At 45.2% G+C, this 7,670-nt stretch overlaps 1 protein-coding gene across 1 annotated transcript in view; it reads right to left on the bottom strand.

Moving 5' to 3' along the window:
• USP53 (ubiquitin specific peptidase 53) overlaps positions 1-5,002 on the bottom strand; it is an 84,989-nt gene extending 79,987 nt beyond the window's left edge. The window contains exon 1 of the mRNA XM_004715949.3: positions 4,910-5,002. The gene's annotated coding sequence lies outside the window, so the exon portion shown is untranslated. The remainder of the gene's footprint in view (positions 1-4,909) is intronic.
• Positions 5,003-7,670: the final 2,668 nt, after the last annotated feature.

The raw sequence follows: 7,670 nt of genomic DNA on the forward strand, positions 1-7,670 counted from the left end.
AAACAGGGGGCCAGTTCACTGTCCCTCAGATCGTTGGAGGGCTGGACTATAGTTTAAAAAAAAACTTGAACAAATTCCTATACACACTGCACATATCTTATTTTGAAATAAAAAACAAATGGGGCAAAAGCACCTGGCATGCTGGATAAATGTCCTCGGTGGGCCACATGTGGCCCGTGGGCCATAGTTTGAGCACCTCTGGGTGGGATAAACAACCTGGAGGGGTAAACAACAGGTTGGACAGTTCTGGGGAGACAGGGGGGAGGGGGAGGTGGGGGAAAGGAAGTGGGTTAACAGACCCAGGGACAAGGGAACAACAAGTGATCCAGAATCAGTGGTGAGGAGAGTGTAGGAGGTCTGGTGGGGCTTAATCAAGGGCAATGTGACTGAGAGCAATTGGTAAAACCCAAGTGGGAGCTGAGCATGGTGGTGGGGCAAGAGGAAAGTGAGGTGGGGGGGGGGGATGGAGCAAGGAACTAGGAGGCAGGGGTTATTTATAGAGGTCTGGGTGCAAGCATGCACACATGTGAATATATTTATATAAGGTGACGGGGAAATAGATCTATGTGCATATATTTATAGGTTTAGTATTAAGGTAGCTGCTGGATGTTGGACCCTACTCAAGTGCTCCCTCAATGTCGGAACACTTTGTTCTATTAAACTTGCATTCCATGATGCTCACCTTCCCGACATGATTGCTGAAGACAAAGCAGGTACATGGGCAAGTGTGGTGGAGAAAGTTGATGGTGCCCAACTATCAAAAGATGTGGTGTCTGGGGTCTTATGGGCTTGGGGATGGATAGGAAGTCATCTCGCTGAGAGGCGGCAATTGCGGCTCACATGGAAGGAGCATACCAGCCTGTGTGATCACGAGGTGTCAAAGGGATCAGGTATAAGGCATCAAAGAACAAAAAGTCAGATCATTGTGAAGAGGTGGAGTGTTGAGTGGAGACCCAAAGCCCATCTGTAGGCAACTGGACATCCCCTTACAGAGGGGTCACGGAGAGGAGACGAGCCAGTCAGGGTACAGTGTAGCAACAATGAAACATACAACTTTCCTCTAGTTCTTAAATGCTTCCTCCCAGCTACTATCATGACCCAAATTCTACCTTGCAAATCTGCCTTGGCCAGAGGATGTACACTTGTACAGATAGGAATTGGAAACACAGGGAATCCAGGAAAGATGAACTCCTCAGGACCAGTGGTGAGAGTGGTGATACTGGGAGGGTAGAAGGAGGGTGGGTTAGAAAGGGGGAATCGATTACAGGGATCTATATATGGTCCCCTCCCTGGGGGACGGACAACAGAAAATTCGGTGAACGGAGACATCGGACAGTATAAGACATGACAAAATAAAAATTTATAAATTGAGTGTTTGTGAGGGAGAGGGTGCAGAGAGGGAGGAGAAAAAATGAGGAGTTGATACCAGGGGCTGAAGTGGAAAGCAAATTTTTGAGAATGATGAGGGTAACGAATGTACAAATGTGCTTTATTCAATTGATAAATGTATGGATTATGAGTTATATGAGCCCCCAATAAAATGATTTAAACATATATATATTATCATATCTGCATGAAATAAATCAGACTCAAAAGGATAATATAATCCTACTTACATTAAATATGTAGGATAGGCAAATGCATAGACCAAATTTATTGATGATTATCACAGGTAAGCAACATTATTTTTTTTATTTAAAATAGTTTTTAACACTATAAGCAAAGCTCTAAAAGAAATTAAATACTGAATTATATTTTTTGTAATTATATACTTTGTAACTTATTTTGCAATCTTTCTCCAAACTTGGTAATAGAATTTATATAGATTAGTGGAATCAGATAAATTATATGGATTATCAACTTAAAAATTTTAAAATCTTTCCATGAATTATTCTTAGTAGGAGATGGGAAATTTCACTTAAAAACTGCATTACTTTAAGAACACTTATATGAAAAATATTAATTTATGAAAAGGAATGTTTAGAAATCCTTCACTTCATATGAGGATTCACCATAGTGTTTGGTATTTCATTAACATTCACTTATATGTCTTTTGCACTAAAGAAGAAATGAAGGGGTTGCAACAAAATGTTAGAAGGCAATGAATCAGAAATGAAGATAAGACAATTCTGAAGTCACAATATAACACAGAAATAAGATTTAATTTAGAAAGAGTAAACCTTTCAACAACTTTTCAGAAAACCACCACAAAGTTCCTTAATGAAAATTTTCACTTGTGGAGTTACATGATCATCCATCCAATGACAACAAAGTAACTGAAAACAAACAATAATACCACAGAGATACTGATTCTATTTCAACTCAACCTGGCCCTATGTGGGGTTTCTGAGATTGCAAATCTTTACTGGAGCAAACAACCTCATCTTCCTGCCACAGAGCGGCAGAAGGGCTCAACCCGCTGACCTTTAGGTTATCAGTCCAACACCTAACCCACGCTATCAGGGTTCCGTAACAAATAATCTGAGGTCCCCACATGCATTTTGACATGGCTCTCGCAGTCACTGGACCACTGAGAACACTTCCCTGCCCTGAGTTCCATTCCTTTGCTTTTCCATTCCTAGACCTTTTCTACTCCTCCTACCCCATTGGACAATTCATCTGTCCCCTTCAGATTCCTGCTAATTCCATCTTCCCTCTGCAGGTACACAGGATAAATCTTTAATAAACAAGTACATAACGTATAAGTAGTTCTGTTGGTTAAAGCACTTGGCTGGTACCCAAAAGGCTGGGTAACAGCCTGCTCCTAGGGAGAAAGATATGGTAGTTGGCACTAGAAAGATGTATAGCCTTGGGAGTCCTATAAGGCACTTTTACTCTGTCCTTTAGGGTTGACGTAAGTCGGAATTGATTTGAGATGGCAGTTATACAGTGCAGTGGTACACAAAGTCCAATGCTAACCTAAAGATCAGGAAACCCGCTGCCCTGGGCTGGATCAGAAGGTACCTCAAACGTGTGCTATGGGTAACTGGAAAATGAAAGTGGAATAGGATGAGAAAAACAGCATCTTGCAAAGACAACTTTATATTTTAAGGAGTATTTCATCATTAGAAGCTCGACATCATCAGGGTTTTATTGAACACGGCCAGAGAAGAGCCTTAGTTTTAAAATAAGGGTTCACATTTATCAGTACTGCAGCACTTTTTCTATCTCCAGTGCCCTCAGCAGCATACTGGGTTAAGTGTTGGGTTAAGGTTAGTGGTTCAAACTCATCAGCCATTCCGGTGTGAAAAAGAGAGAGAGAGAGAGACTAGCAGCTAGAGAGAGAGAGAGAGAGAGAGACTAGCAGCTCCAGCAAAGCCTTCTAGTCCCAGAAACCCTATGGTGCAGTTCTACTATGCCTGAAAAGGTTGACTTGATGGCAATGGCTTTGTCATCAACGCCTAGCACTATGACCAGTATGTAACAGTATAGAAGAAGTCACTGATGTTTACTGGATAAATGTGTTGTCTACCTCAGCCAAGGAGTCCTGATAGCACTGATGCTAACCAGTGAAAGTGATTAAATTTGTTCACTCATTAGCAGCTATGCTTATTTTTCCCCACAGTCTAAAAAAATCCTAAGACCAGGCCTTCCATTATCTTATGCATATTTTTAAAAACATCTTTTTCTACACTAATATTTAATTCATTAGTACCATTTTCTGTGAAAGATTCAAAATACAATCTGTAAAATATACTTATTTTAATAGTCACATTTTCTATCTAGCTTATTCTTTTCCTTTGAAAACAAGCTAGTCACAAAACTCATGATTACTATATGTTCTATGATCTCTCATGGCCATCCAGTTGATTCCAACTCATATGGACCCTGCAGGGCAGGGTAGAACTGTCCCTGTGGATTTTCAAGGTTGTAACTTTTTACCGCAGTAAAAGCCTCGTCACAGAAGAGCTGGTAGTTTCGAATGGCGAACCTGGCAGTTGGCAGCGCAACGCATAACCCACTAAGTCATCAGGGTCATATGTGAATTTGAAAAACTGTAGTATCAAGAGTCTTGAAAACATATGGCTTACAAGATGTTAACAAGGCAGTCTGAAAATAAAGTTTGATCTATTTTAAAATGACACTTCCTAAATGTCTTTTTAAATCGACTCAAAAACAGCTTTGGAAATTACTGGTAAACACAATACATGCATTGTTTTTTCCCCTCCAGATACGCTAACATTTGGAAAACGTTGCCCTCTGATAGGCAAAGACTTGTAGTACATTTCCCAAGCAGGCAACAGACTTTGCATTGATAAAGAAAACGCTGTAGCAGCGAGATAAGCAAACCTCAGCACCCGCTCAGATTGCAGGCTTTAGAAGCCCTCCCAGTTACACACCTGTGCAAGCACTTCCTGCTTCCAAAGATGTTGAGTTTGGTAAAGGTCCCTACGCCGCCTTTCAAGGTAAACATTCACTTTATACATCATAAATACCACCCATGAACCACCAGCCCAAAGATTCTTTACCAAAGAATAATAAACAAATCAAACCATCTCTCTTCTTTACGGGGGGGCAACAGAACCATCCCCGACCCCTTTAAAAAGCTGCGTCCCCGGAAAGGCAGTGTCTTGGAAAATCAGGCGCTGGCGCCAAGGAAGCGTAATTTTCCTATCCCCAACGCAAGCGTAATGTACTCATAGCCCCAACGCACTCAGGGACCGAGCAGGGCTCGGCATTCTGCCCAGCACCGCGGCAATGACCACCGCGACCCGGGACGCGCAGCACCGCCTCGCGCCGCGCGCGCGGCCAGCCCAGCCGGGGGCACCTCGACCGGGGCCGGACGCCGGAGCTTGGAGCCCGCCGGCGAGGAGGAGAGAGCGCGGGGCAGTGAAGAGAGCCGACATCTGGGGCACGGAACGAGGATCTCGGAGGCAGCCCCTGGGGGTCCCAGGTTGAAGAGACTTACCTGGAGCTCTGCCGTCCTCACGTGAGGCGTGTGCAATCCAGGTAAGAAAAACGGGCCTCCCACCCTCACAGGGCACCGGCCCAGCTCCGCCTCACGCCGGCAGCCCCGAGACTACCCGCAGCTGACACCCTAAGCGAGGCTCCCGGGGAACTGAAGCCGAAGCGGCTGGTCTCCGCCGCCCAGAGCACGACCCTGCGCACGGAGCATGCGCACAAGGCCCAATCCCCTAGGGCCAGTCAGGGCGGTGACACCTGCGATCAACAGGTCCCTGGAGCCCCGCCCCTCTCCTTCGAGCTGGCCCCGCCTCCTCGCGCCCGGAGCTCCCCGCGCCCCGCCCCCTGGGGGCGGGGAGATTTCCCGCGTGCGGGACCTGGCGAACTCTGCTCCTCGGGGGAGGGGTTCCCGAGGGAGCTTGCTTCAGTCGGCTTTCTCCGAGGCGCGAGATCCCGCGAGAGCAGGAGCCCGACCCTTTCCCTTCACGCGGTAGCGAGCGCAGCGCTGCTGCTTAGCGGGTGGGGAGGAAAGGTGACCAGAGAGCGGACATTTGGGTTATGGAAAGGAAGGGTTGGTTCCCGAAGACGTGATGATTCCGGCCTTCTTGGTCTCATGGTCTGTGTTTTTTTGAGCTCGGAAGCCCGGATCTACAGTCCGAACTGTGTTTAGGTGAGGTGGTGTTACCTGAAGCGTCTGCTGCCCGGCGTCCAAACCTCAGGCGGATATGCAGTTTCCTTTAGCTTCCGTGAGCAGTTATTAAATAGCTTCCTCTGGCACGCACTGGGTCATGATCATAAATAAAATGAAAGCCTTATACCTGTTGACCCAGTTACTTGTGGTCAGGAAAATGTGGCCGCCTCCTTACCTTTCGGAAACCATTGAAGTTCCAGACTACTTCTGGGATTCGGGCCAAACTTTGATGTGTTTGTATTTTCTTCGTCTCTTAGAAAAGTTGTCAAAAATCCATCGCCGTTATTAAGATTGCTCCCAGAAGGTAGGTAAATTTTTGGAACTCTCTCCAGAACTGGCACAGGTAGGCCGTGCAAATCATGAACGTGAAGGAGACTCATAGACAATATCCCTAAAAACTTATTTGAAGAAGTACGATGAAACGGACAAACCACTAACGCTTGAGGTTGATATGGGTACTAGTTGAATGATAGCTTATTGAGCATGTTCCAGTTATCCTTTACTAAATTAAGGACCCCTGCTGGCTCAAGGGCAGCCGTTTAGAGCTACCAGCCAACCGCTCAGAGGCAGACCTATGGGCCTACTCCATCCTATCGGGCCGTTATGAGTCAGAATTGACTCCGTGTGGGTTTGGGTGGCATCGTGGTTAACACAATTGACCACCAACCCTGAGGTTGATATTTGGGAGACATCAGCTACTTCAGGGGAGGAACGCAGATGGCATACTGGTTACATGTTGGCCTGCTAAAGTTTGAACCACCAGCCACTCTCCGGGAGGGAGAGCAGGGCTTTCTACACCCCTAGAGAGTTAGTCTCAGAAACTCACAGAGACAGGTCTACTACACCCCTAACGAGTTAGTCGAGAAACACAGGGGCAGGTCTACTTTATAGGGTCTCTATGAGTTAGCATCAACTTGATGGCAGTGCGGTTTTGAGGGAGCTGTCCCCGGGAAGAAAGATGTGGGAGATTTAATTTAGATTCACGGCGTTAGAAACCCTATCAGGAACAGAGTGGCCAAGAGCGTGAATGCATTTCGGGGGCTCTCGTCCCTTTCAGCCAGCCCATCACTCCTTTTTGCTTTGCTGTTGAAGGTTGTTATTCCTCATGTGCCCTGAGCATCTGCTTTCCCATCATGAACTTGCCTTCCAGGTGTCCTTAGCACCCAGAGCTCCCAGATGGATCCTTCAAGTTAGGCCTTTTTAAATAACAGTATTTTCATTTGGATTGCCCATGGACACTAAATATCTGTCCCATGGTGACATTTAAGACATATGTCTCATTTGCCCCTCTGCCAATCTTTATTCGTGATACTATGTTTCTCCACCCCTTGAATCTAGCCCGTTTCTGTTTTCTGTTTCAAATTATGACACCCAGTTGAATCTCCCTGTATTACTTTTCCAAGCATTGGACTGCTAATCCCAAGATCAGCTGCTCCACGGGAGCAGGAAGGAGCTGTCTACTCCATAAAGATGTACAGCCTCAGAAAACCTATACGGAGTTGTTAGCATTTGGAATTGACTGAGTGGTGGTGGGTGTGGTGTGGCTTCTGTTCTTGTAAAGATTTACAGTCTCAGAAACCCTGCACAGAAGTTCTGTTCTGCCCTTTAAGGATACTCTGAGTCCCAATCAACTTTGTGACAGTGGTTTTTATTTTTTCTTACTGTCTTAGTCCTGTAAGTAATCTTCTCACTTAGATTACTATAATAACCTCCTAATAGTCTCTAGCCACTTCAATCCAACCTCCTTGCTATTAAAAATACCTTGTTAAAAATTATTAATTAGGTGAACGGTAGTTTTGTTTTTTCTTTCTAACACAAAAATGTGCTCCTGCTGCTCCTTTGCAATGAATTTGCCAGGGCTCCTCATCACTAGTAGATCCCCCATAATCAGACCCCAGACTGGTAATTTCATCTGCCATTCTTCTTCATTTAAAGTAACATTTGTACAATGAGTAAGGCAAACCAGAGAAGAATTGAAGCATTTGCATTATGATGTTGAAGAAGAAGAAAAGTACCACGAATTTCCACAGGGAAAAACAAACCTGTGTTGGAAGAAGTAGTTAAGACGCATATATTC

The sequence above is a fragment of the Echinops telfairi genome, unplaced genomic scaffold (assembly GCF_000313985.2).
Source record: "Echinops telfairi isolate 266 unplaced genomic scaffold, ASM31398v2 ScPeMD7_5927;HRSCAF=6808, whole genome shotgun sequence".
NCBI classification, from domain to species: domain Eukaryota; kingdom Metazoa; phylum Chordata; class Mammalia; order Afrosoricida; family Tenrecidae; genus Echinops; species Echinops telfairi.